This window comes from Gymnoscopelus braueri (assembly GCF_963280865.1).
Source record: "Gymnoscopelus braueri genome assembly, chromosome: 1".
NCBI lineage: Eukaryota > Metazoa > Chordata > Actinopteri > Myctophiformes > Myctophidae > Gymnoscopelus > Gymnoscopelus braueri.
The window spans coordinates 22495073-22508289 of NC_137603.1; positions in this window are offsets into that span (position 1 = coordinate 22495073).

Here is a 13217-nt window from a genome sequence, read left to right on the forward strand (position 1 = left end):
ACTACAGACGAGAGGCTGCGCTACCGCGGTGTGAGGGGAAAGAATCGAAAGTACCATAGCGTTAAGGAGAACTCCTTCTAACGCTATGGACCAGAGCTAGACAGGGATAACTTTGTGAGTGTCTGGTAGGCTACTAGCTCTTGTGTCCTCTGCTAAGCGATTAACCCTTTCACACTCCATGGCTTTTCTCGAGTAGCCTAATGTTATGCAAAGCAGCCAGGTTGAGGCCATTGTTTAAGGTGTTAAAGACGGCTCGCCGCTGACGGTGCGTGCTCGCACGTGCATGTGGAGTTCCCAGCCCCCATAGTAGCTTCAGAGCTAAGGGGTCACCGACCCCCTGAGCACCCCCTAGAGCTCACCCAAGAACTATTCTGTCCCTATCGGTTCACAACTCGGACAGCGCTGATTAGACTAGCAGAGCATCGGCCGGTCAGCGCGGGCACTCGCGCCTGGAGGCGTGAGGGCGCGCCTCCTCGGCCTCAAGCTCTGCTGAGTCGGTGCGCCTCCGTCATGGACAATAACTATTATCACGTATGCGTGTGAACGCGTGTTCAGCGTTCCCCTAGCGTAGCTTCCTGGTTGCTACGTGGGGGGAACAACAAAAGACAGGTCCGCGTCGCATCAAAGCCCCGCCTCGCCCCGAAGCCCCGTGCCTAAAAACGAGCGCTCTGTCTTCAATCTCCCTGGTTCTCCAATCTCCCTGTGACATACAGTATACAATGATGTGTTAGTACTGCACCCTTCTTTCTCTTCTGAGCTGATGGTGTTGTGGTTGGTGGGATGGGTGGGAGAGGGTGAGCAAGATATATGTGTATGAATGTATCTGTATACTTGTATTGTATGTATGTTCTGTTGTTGATGTTTTTATGGGACCCCCTTGATAATCAGATACTGCATCTCAAGGGACAACGGGCTATCCCTTCAATAAAAATCTGAAATACACTGAGAGAGAAAAGCCTTTAAGCCACAGCCACACCCACACCCAACCGGATACAAATCATTTCAACTGACATTCTCTCTAAAATAAACTTTTACACTTCAAAGAAAGTGATTGTGAAGGATATATACTTTATTAAAATTTGTACTGCAAATTATGAAGAATTAAATCTGAATATCTTCTTGAAGGGAAGACAATGTCTAGTTTTTGTACTTTTTTGTTAGTATGTTGTCCAACTCACCCTGAGTGTGTCTTCCTGCTGTGTTGTCCCTCATGTCATCCTGTTGTCCAGAGAGCATGTCGTCCACACTCTCATAGATGACCACCACTCTGTCCTCCCTCTCTCCTCTCTCCTCCAACTGTACACTGTCCTCAGTGTCCTCACCTCTCTGTCCTCTGTGTCCATCTCTCTTTCTCACCTTCTTTGTCAAGTCTGGAATGGCATAAATATCTGTTGCCATCTTACAAGGATGAGAGGCTTATATTGACTAAACTGTAACTATGTTGTATATTCCTCTCTGGTATCTATATCTAAATGCTTTACATCATTACTAGATAAATAGCCTACAAAGATACTTCAGTAAAATGAGACCATGTCTGTCTGTGGCTGGTTGTCACAATAGTGATAACAAGGAAGTGTACAGGAGGTAAGATGGAAATTAAAACCACAAACACCTACACCCACCCACCCATCAGCCAGCCAAAGCTTCATTTGGATATATTTCATAGTTGTATACTTATTGACCGTGTTTATCTTCCTTGTTAAGCACAGTGATTAAGGAGCAAAGTGGAAGCAGTTTATTTACTGTAAAGTGATACAGTATGTTACTGCAGCACCACACAGAGACACACATCAAACATCAGGGACATGTTGTTATGACCATACTGTCGTGTGTCCAATTCAGTGTGCCGTCTGCTTCAAGTAACTTTACTGACATTGTCAACAGGTGTCCTACTACTGTACATAGAAAATATGAAAACCTTTGACCATATCGTCCAGCCCTACTTGGCATTTCGACCACTGGTCTGGTCCTTCATGTTCCTTGGGGTGACAGAACCTGTGACAACAGCTTCTAGTGACCAGGTTTCTGAGCAGATGACATTTAGAGGTAAAAGAAAAACAGCTAAGAAAAGTTTGTGTTTGCTCCCATTACATTTGACAGGAGATTAACATCAATTGAGTTATATTTTATAGTTATTGGGAATTATGTTAATTTTACTAGCAGATGGTTAGTCTTTTTTTCTACCTGTAGGCTACAAATAAACTTGTCATCATTGGCATCTGAATCTGTACAGAGGGAATCACAACAGTTATCTCGCCTTTCATAGCCTATAAGGCCAGATCAATGCAACTCCTTGCAACTGCCATTGGGGATAATGGTTAGAAGGAGTTGCAAGGAGTTGCATTGGTGTGGACTGGCCTCAAGGTAGTGTCCCAAATCTATTAACCCTAGTGTCCCTATTTTGCAAATTTCCCCAAAAAATCGAATTCTATAAAATGTTTCCAGAAATAGCTAAAATAGACATGCTCATAAGGTGTTGTGATGCAACACGGTGTGTGCTTGTAGATCTGCTATTTCAGTCTTGAATGGTTAAGCTTGTTCCATACTATGTGCATGTGAGCAGTAGCAAATGTGTGACATCCTCATTAATTGATGGACTTCTGTAGCCAACTTGAATGGCGCAAACCAAACAATTTCAACATTTTCATGTCAGTGACCAAAAAATTGATTGTAATGGCCATTGCCCCTCATCTGAAAAGATTTTGTGCTGGAAGATTTTAGTTGTTAAACATTTTCTGAATTATTCCACAGGTTTTCAAAACAGGCCCTTTTCGAGTAGCAGAAGTAAAACATTGCATTGCATTGATTAAAGTGGGTTAACTATACTCATTTTGCCGCGGACCCCCTGCTACCCCTCAAGGACTCCTTTGAGAACCAGTTAATGGAGACTGAGATGCTTGGCAATGCATTCACATTCAGGCTTGTTTTGCCCCGAAGCCATTTCCCCCATTAAATGTATAATTATCTCTGTCTACCGAAGAATAGAGGTAATTCCAACAATGTTTAAACTACAATAATGACGGTGGCACATACAGTAAGATCATATCATCAGTATTTTCAAACCATTCAACAACTACAGATCACATGATCAGTGACCTCACAGCACCCTGAATCATTCGGATCACGTGATGACACTTTGAGACAGGCCAGAAACCTCACTGTGTGCAAAGAAAGAACGAAAGGAAGAAAACAGCATGGTAGTGGTGTGTGTGTGTGTGTGTGTGTGTGTGTGTGTGTGTGTGTGTGTGTGTGTGTGTGTGTGTGTGTGTGTGTGTGTGTGTGTGTGTGTGTGTGTGTGTGTGTGCGTGTGTGTGTGTGTGTGTGTGTGTGTGTGTGTGTGTGTGTGTGTTAGACTGGGGAGGAAGTACCTCTCTGAGTACTTTCACATTGGGGCAGCCACTCCACACAGTGCTCATGCAGTGACAGAGTACATGCAGTTTGTGAAATACTCAGACCGGCCCGTTTGGCACCAACAACTATGATGACACGTTCAAAGTCACTGAAATCACCTTTCTTCCCCATTCTGCCTGGTTTAAACTGCAGCAGATCATCTTGACCATGTCTACCGGCCTGAATGCATCGTAACTGCCATATCGGCCAATCATATAATGATTAACTGTGTTAACATGCAGTTGGAGAGGTCTGTTTAATAAAATGACCTGTGAGTGTATGTGTGTGTGTATCTGTATATACACTGTATATCGTTGCTGTCGAGCAGAAACCTCTTATCTCCTTGTTTTTTCGTAATATAACGCTCTACAGTACTTGATCATACTACAGTGTCACACAAAAGCATAAAAAAGTAGCAGATCTGCAACCTCAAAACACGTCCCGAAGCTACACGTTTTGAGTTTGTAGTTCTGCTACTTTTGAAATCTTTTATTATTTGAATCCTGAAAAGTAACAGTTTTAGACATATGAGTGTTCACTTTTATAGCCAACCTAGTTTTCTGCTTTGTGCAGAGTTAAACAACGGTTACTAAGCCCAAATGAAAGGGTAGAGAGAGGAGTGAGTCTAAGGCATTACTCGTACCAAATGTCTTTTAAGGTGATTTATTTTACTAATAACACATACAATACATTTAGGTAAATAGGTAATAAAACCTGGTAAGAGAAAAAACAAGCACAGAACATTCACAGTATTAAGATATGACTTCATCCCATTATGAACACATCAAACATACAATCATTTACAATGCTTTACTTACTATTGACTTCCCACTCTCTTCCAGATGATCAATGGGTCACTCAAGAACCCATATTCGAGGGACAACCCATGGCCAGTTACTTATCGAATCTGAAGTCTGTTCCTAGACATTCCTAATTTATAAACTTCCCGCCTAATGCCCGCCTTTAAGGAGGTTCCAGCCAACAGGAAGCTCTGATTACCCACAAGGCCTAGCTTTTGCCTGCCGCTTCCTGTCACACAATGGCAGACTCTCAAATAGGAGCTCTAGCTCTCTTCAGAGCTCCCCCGCTCGGAGTTGCTATCTCTTTTGTTTAGAAATCTCCCACCTGATAGCGAGACCTGTTCCCTGTCTTCCACGCAAAGGCCTATTGTCTCTAGTATGCAAGAACTCTTTGAAGCTCAGGAGCACAGCAGGGAGCCTGCCTCTGCCCACTCTGTACCACTAGGCTCACCTCAAACAGTACATGTTTGCTAACTCCTGCAGGACAATAAAAGCACATTGCTGTTGCACCAATAATAATACACAGTTATCTTTCATAATCATGGATTATTCCACACCTGCCACCTGTGATAACTGAACCATGTTCAGTTCTCTCACAACCAACCTCTACTACCACCATTTCACTGTGAGCTTTTTTGGCTTCTTAAATCATGGCTTAGGTCAGTAATTGGCGAAAGTATGGCGGAAAAGTTCGATTTCATCTCTGTAAACTGCTCTGATCCCACACTCATACAGGTTACATTCTCAACACAATTTTCACACATTGTCTTTAAGTGGCTCTAAACCCATATTTTGGAATAATTTACAGTTCAACTTAACTTTCTCAATTTGTCATTTTCAAACTTTTAGGAATTCAAATTGTTTTGGAAAACTTTTCTTCTCCCACTTTTTTCCCTAGTAAGTCAATGTCCTATTTAGGGCATGTTGCCATGACAATTGACATAGTAACTTGGTTAAAGGTTTTAAAGGATTTTAAAATGGCTGATCTACAATCTTACCTTTAAGAAACTTCACTCTACATTTAAACCTCTAGTCCACATCCCAAAATGCTTTTTATACAATCAACAAATTAGAAATTCAAAAAGGCCTGATTGCTCAGATCATGAGTCCACATCAGTACTGAATAATTTTGTTGTTATGGAAGAACCTTCCAAATTATTGTTGCATTTTGACTTAGTGGCATATTGTCGGCCGTAAATTAATACATTTTCATTATGCAAGTTATTTCTTCTGGTAATATCGTAAACACTACAAATGATACATTCATTTACACAATATCTCTCGAAATTCCTAAGTAAACAGTCGCTCAAATAAGACATTTCGATTTTTTAGACACCATGCTGGTATCTTTTTCGCTTATCATCCGCACTGCTCCCTTACTCTGAGGGTGGCAGTGCAAATGTCAGTTCGTTCGCCAGCGTCACTTTGCTGGCTCTTTCGGCCTCCACTGGGACTGCAATCCCACCACCAGCCCGCGCTGATGACTGTGGTTGGACAGTGACTTTCTGCTTCACCTTTTTCTTCTTCCCTTGCAATTTCCCTATGACCCACCGGGCTGGAGCGAAGGGTTTACGTGGCTTGCAGGTTTCACATTTGCATTTTTTCAGGAGGTCAGGAGGCTTGCAGTTTTCACAATTGCATTTTTTCACCTCGACTGGTCTGGGTCTTGTCGCTACTGACCTCCCACCTTGGCCCAACAGGGCTTCAGGCTCGGGGCAAAGGCCACCTTTCTTAGGTGGTGCCACGACGCTCTGCACTGGTGTGATGTCGGTGTGTGAATTGGTGTCGGTCTTCCCCTCGGCTGTCTCTACTTCGTCCGTCACGTCCCCCGCGGCGCCCTCTGGATGGATATCCCCTGCAGCTGTCTCCGCAGCAGCAGCAATACCGTCTGATGGCACTCTTCTGGCCGCCAGTGGGACTGCAATCCCACCAACCCCCTTCTGGGGGCTTCTCTCAGCCGCCGCCGAGAAAGAGCGTGGAGCTCTGCTCCACCCAGCCCCCCCCGCAGGGGGGTGGAGAAGGGATAGTTTATCTTTAATCTTCACCTTCTTTTTTCTAGTTACAGCCCCACCAGGACGACTCATTCTCTTTGCCTGGATCCTGGTGGTTGGTACTGAAATGACCTGACGTAGCACCCCGCCCCTCTCTTTCCGAGCGGGCGCACGGATGCCAGTATTTACCCACTCAGACTTCTTTCTGAGGGGTTCTGGGGGAGCTGGTTTGGCGCCCAGTCCCCGTTTTCGGACAGACCCGACTGGTCTGTCTTCGGCGGCTCCCTTCTTGAACGCCACCGGTCCGCTGGTAGCTGGTCCCCTGCCACCTTTCTTAGACAGGCACTTGGAGCGAACGCCACCCTTGCCAGGCGACCCGGATCCCTTCTTCTTGAACGCCACCGGTCCGCTGGTAGCTGGTCCCCTGCCACCTTTCTTAGACGGGCGCTTGGAGCAAACGCCACCCTTGACAGGCCTGACTGGTCTGCTTTGGGCCATCTGCCTGCCACCTTTCGTAGACGGGCGCTTGGAGCGAACGCCACCCTTGCCAGGCGACTCGGATCCCTTCTTCTTCTCCGTGTTGAGTGGGCTGGCGGCGACGTCCGTCGCAGCAGCGGCGTCTACTGACGCCCTCGCCGGCTTCTCTCCTGGTTCAGCGACCTCCAGTGACTGGCTCCCCTCTGCGTCGAGTGGATTGGTGAAGACTTTCACCGCCGTGGCGACGTCCATTGAAGCTGCCTCCCTGGCGGTCTGCTCATCTGCGACGTTGGCTCCCTCTGGTCGATCCCCCTCGGCTTCCTCCGCAGGCGTCTCGTCCCCAGGTCCAGCTCCATCGATCACCAGTGGCACCTTTGCAGCTGCTCTCTCGATCGCAGCGTGGAATGGGGTCTCTCCTGGTTCAGTGACCTCCAGTCGCTGGCACCCCTCTGTGTTGAGTGGGCTGGCGGTGTCGTCCGTCGCAGCAGTGGCGTCCTCTGACACCCTCGTGAAGAGTGGGTTGGTAGCGACGTCCTCTGGTCGATCCCCCTGGGCCACCGCGTCCCCCGCGGCCTCCGATGGCGTTTCGTCTCCCGGTCCAGCTCCATCGATCACCAGTGGCACCTTTGCAGCTGCTCTCTCGATCTCCAGTGACTGGTTCTCCGCAGTTACTTCCTCAGGATTGACCTCCTTCTCCGCGTGGTCCCTCGGAGCAGCGTGGAAAGGGGTCTCTGCCTCCCTCGGAGCGTGGAAAGGGGTCCCTGCCTCCCTCGGAGCAGCGTGGAAAGGGGTCTCTGCGTCCCCTTGAGTGATGCCATCTGTGACCTCCGTGGCAGCAGCTGTCGGTTCAGCAGCTCGCACAGTGGGAGTCATTTTCTCACCTCCCCCTGGAGCAGTAGTGATGTCATCTAGGTTGACTCTGAGGTCTGCTGGCCCATCTGATCCATCCGTAGGTGTGACATCCCTGCCCCCCTCTGCAGCGTCCGGCTTATCTGTAGCTCCTACAGCTGCTGGAGGATTGGTCTCTTCAACCCCCTCTCCAGTTACGATCGGCTCTGCTGCTATCTCTGTGGGGTTAGACAATGGCTCTTCCCTCACAGCAGGGGAATGTGGATTCACTGGGGGGTTTAACCATTTGGTCAACTGGGCTTCCTTTCTTTCCCTCAGCTGCTGATATTTATTGCACATCTCTGTTTCCTTAAGCCTAGAGACATGGCCTTCCCACCCCAGCATTGCTTCCTCAAGATAACCGAGTCTCCTAGATAACTCACGCCCTTTCTTATTTTGCGCCATGCTGGACGCGGCCTGTGAGCTGATCTTCTCAGCCTCCTCTAAAGCCTGCACTAATTCCTGGACTAGATTGTGCATTTGCACTTCCACATAGTTGGACCAAAAGTAGGTCACACATTTCTGGTCTGTCTCTACAAACCTCTGTTCACAAGCTTCTATCATCTTGTAAACCTCAGATGCGTCGCTGCCACTTTCTATAAGCTTGGTGATATAATCACCTGTAATCTCATAGAGTTTAGTAAAAACTGTCCTCAGATGCTCTTTCTTTGTGGCTAGCTCTTTGGGCTGCCACTGAAAAGACATATCATCCTCAGCCAACACTATTTCCCACTCAAAGACTCTCTTTGCTGCTCTCACTCTTTCAGCTAACTCTGCCATTTCCCCTGTTTGGGTATAAGGTCTCTTAGTTAGTCTTAATTCAATGGGCTGTGACAGCAATCGTTAGTTATTTTTAGCAAGGAGTAGTATTGTTCAGCCTTTAGCTCATAACAACACTAATTAATTAACACTGTACTAACCTGTAAAATAGCACCCACCCAATTTAGCATTCCACGCACGAAGCCTTTTAATGGTCTACTTACATTAGTTAATTTTGTTAATTAATACTGGATAGGATATATTTTGCTCTACCAAAGTACATTTTAGTATTTAACCCACAATGATTACCATTGATCCCCTGTTCTTGTACACTAATCATCTAGTTACTCACAGTATCAGTCTATCATAAAGTCTGGTTAAACATTGAATTACTGGTAGCCAATTCCCCACCCCCTCCCAGTGGCTGTTAGCTTAGCACTGTGCTAGACAATGGAACAGTTTAGCAGTTTAGCTTAGCACTGTTAGCTAGCGGTGTTTCAGACAATAGACTCGATGCTTCGCACTTCTTAACTAGTGGCACTAATGGTAGCCCTCAGGTCGGATGGCTTTAGCTTCTAACCTTCTCTGGTACTAATCAAACCCTTAGCGGTAGCCTATAGCTACATAACCTGTGGTTAGCTTCTAGCTTCTGTGTGAGTTCCTTTGTCCCCACACCGATTCTTCGGCGCTGATTGTTCACACTAGCACTGGTTCATTACTCCGGTGATAATTCTGTGAACCTATATTAAAAACCTGTCCCATAACCAGGCCTAATATTTTGTTACAACTCACTTCTCATCTTAAAGAGACAGTGTGTTTTCATTCCTATGGCTATAGGAGTTTTTATACTGTTATTTCTTTATATAACACGCATAATTCAATTACTTTTAGTGTGTCATATCTTTACAACAACACAAAAATCACACAATTATACCATCCGCTTCAAGGGCCTAATACCTATCTAGCTATTACATAGGCTACCACGGTTTTATAATTGTTTAATTACTCTGTCACACTTAAACTCGAAAGATAATCTAGTAGTTTAATTACTTGGTAATTTGACTTCAATTATTATGTGAACCTCTTCTAGGACCACCTAAAACTCATCTAGTTTCACATAGGCTCCCTCGGTTTTATAATTGTTTAATTACCCTGTAACACTTCAACTCGAAAGATAACCTAGTAGTTCAATGACTTGGTAATTTATACTTAAACTCTGAAGGCCTTATTAAAAGCCAGTAAAGTTTAATAACTGTTATACCACATATAACACGGTTAATCAATTTAAACTCCTAGATGTCTCTCTTAAGAGACACTACAGTTTAATTACTGCGTAATTTAACGCTTAAACCCTAAAGAAATCCCCTCCGGGGATTACAATAGTTTTATTACTGTTCACTTTTATAGCCAACCTAGTTTTCTGCTTTGTGCAGAGTTAAACAACGGTTACTAAGCCCAAATGAAAGGGTAGAGAGAGGAGTGAGTCTAAGGCATTACTCGTACCAAATGTCTTTTAAGGTGATTTATTTTACTAATAACACATACAATACATTTAGGTAAATAGGTAATAAAACCTGGTAAGAGAGAAAACAAGCACAGAACATTCACAGTATTAAGATATGACTTCATCCCATTATGAACACATCAAACATACAATCATTTACAATGCTTTACTTACTATTGACTTCCCACTCTCTTCCAGATGATCAATGGGTCACTCAAGAACCCATATTCGAGGGACAACCCATGGCCAGTTACTTATCGAATCTGAAGTCTGTTCCTAGACATTCCTAATTTATAAACTTCCCGCCTAATGCCCGCCTTTAAGGAGGTTCCAGCCAACAGGAAGCTCTGATTACCCACAAGGCCTAGCTTTTGCCTGCCGCTTCCTGTCACACAATGGCAGACTCTCAAATAGGAGCTCTAGCTCTCTTCAGAGCTCCCCCGCTCGGAGTTGCTATCTCTTTTGTTTAGAAATCTCCCACCTGATAGCGAGACCTGTTCCCTGTCTTCCACGCAAAGGCCTATTGTCTCTAGTATGCAAGAACTCTTTGAAGCTCAGGAGCACAGCAGGGAGCCTGCCTCTGCCCACTCTGTACCACTAGGCTCACCTCAAACAGTACATGTTTGCTAACTCCTGCAGGACAATAAAAGCACATTGCTGTTGCACCAATAATAATACACAGTTATCTTTCATAATCATGGATTATTCCACAATGAGGTTTCCACCCTACAGACGATATAATGAAGTTCTCCATGAATGAATGTTGGTACAGTAGGCAGTGACTGACTGATGCTTATAGTATTTTTTTTTTAAAGGTTTCACAGTTATCCTTTTGTGAACATGTCTTCCATTCTATTTCACTGTTTGCAAGATCTGTTACTCTGATTATTCTAAAGATAATTTACAATTATAGGCATTTATCAGACACCCTTAATCCAGAACGATTTACAGTGAGCAAGATAAACACAACGTAATACATCAAATGCATAGAGACAGTGTAGTGCCTCAGTAATCTAGGATCATATAAACCAAGAACCTATCATCAGTCTAAAAATAATATCAATAAATGATCTGTACATTGAAACTATCATCCACATAAGTGAAGACAAAATAGATTACATTTGAGTAATAGGTAACCTCCATTTAAGGTTGAACTCAAAATGTTAAGAAAAAAGAACCAAATGCAAATCACACACATGTCCTTTAATGATGCCAAATAAGCTTTATTTTCTTAATTTGTCAGTACACCATTTTTTTTTTTGATAGAACAATTTGTCATCCAATACTTTCACAGAGAAGATTGTGTGCACATCCCACGCCTGCATTTAGGCCAGGTGCTGGACATCAAGGGCAGAATCAAGGATAAGAAGAAGAAAATAATATATTTGCCTGATGAAGACCTAGAAGGTCGAAACGTTGCATAAATAGAAAGTGAGGTTTTTTTTGGAGCTTGAGAACAGTGTTCAGACTTTCTTCTTCTTATCCTTCATCCAATACCTTGACACAATTGATGACAATTGTTGAGATGAAAAAAAAGAAGGTGAGCATATACTGTTCGCACCAGTCTTTGACACAATCTTTTGTAAACAAGCATGCTGCCTCAAGTGGAGATAATCATCATCATTATCAGTGCATTTCATCCACTGGAATATTGAAAATACAGTCAACACTTATGGAAATTATGAAGGCCCATTATAGCGCAATACATATCTTCCCACGTCCAAACTTTTTCTTTCTTTTTTCCAGAAAGGGAGGTGAGATATGATTAGCCTGGTAAACCACCCCCCACCCACAGCCTTTATTTAAGTTTTTTTCTGACAGATATTGAATGATGAACTGTAATGTGTTCCCTACTTCCACATTGATGCTGTAAACATTAACTATATCCTTAACCACATGAACCCTAGCATGTAGCATCCATATTCTGGGGGAACATTTTCTCAAAATAGCCAATCTACAAGCTCAAAATGCATCACCTTATGACACGTCAGCTTGTAGATCAGCTATTTTCAGCAAAGAGATTTGGTGTCGATGGAAACAAGAGCTGACCCCGGAGCCGGTCAACTAAGTATTAGATAACTAATTAAATAAGGTTTAAGTAGTTAAAGCAAAATAGCGACCACTTCGCTAAGCCATATAATAATAGTTGGTGTTTCGTATTAATGTGATTATGGATATAACCGTTTTTCTTTTTTTTCTTTTTGTTTCTCAACTAATTAGTACTGTTTAACTTGACAAAGCAAAACACTAAGCTACAGTTTCATCAATGAAGTTAAGATGAATATATCTTCCCACAGATCCAGGATATTTTATCTGAACATTTCTCATTATACCATCCTCCACCCAAGTAGTTGTCTTCAGAGTTAACAGGATATTTAGAATATAACCCTAAACACATTAAAGGAGTATTTCACCCAAATAATTACTTATTTTCTATCAATTACACTCCCCATGAAGCCTTGAATTCATGGATTATTTTTTTGTATTTATCGCATTCCTGAGCCAATAATTTGATGACCGGCAGAGTGTCCTATTGACCGATGACACGGTCATCAAATTATTGGTTTAGGAATGCAAAAAACTCCAGGCTCAAGGCTTCATGGGGTGTGTAATTGATAGATAATAAGTAATTTTTGGTGAACTACTCCTCATTGCCAAGGACGGGAATTCCCGTCCGATTCTGCAATGGCTCTCATTGTCAAGGGTGGAAATGGACGAAAATGTATTATAGTTTTTTCACACAGAGCCAGAGATAATGCAATCCGAAGATGTACTGCTCCATTCACTCCCTGGTTAACTTATTACTTAATAATCCTGTATCTCGGCTCCTGTGTACTTTTTTTTTTTACTGGTATTTTTTGAAGGGAGTAAGAGACAGTGCTAATGAGGGGGTTAGGGTTTAGGGTGGCAGGTGAGATGTTAACAGCACGTTTTGGCGACACTAAGAAGCTCTAGGCACTGTGGGTTAATTACGACTGCAGAACTTGCAGAACACTAAGCTGCAGTTTCATCAATGAAGTTAAGATAAATAGATCTTCTCACAGATCCATGCTCTTTTTTCTGAACATACCACATTATACCATTTTACTGCTCTGTTCCGGAGGGTCTGGTATACACAGTTCCTGGCGTCATAGTTATAAGCAGGATATCCACCGGCCCAGTACCTGCAGAATAAACATGATGTATTTTAATCACATCCACTCAGTCGTCACTCACATTGACTTTGATAGAATTATAATATATAAACTAATAAATTGTCTCACTGTGTTGTCAGTGGTGTTCCATCCACCCACGTCCATTGTCCTGCAGTTCTTTTTAGACCAATCCAAGGTGCTTCATTGCTGATGACGAATCCCTGATAATGTGTGGATAATTGAACAATAATGAATTTTCTCTAATACATTCAGG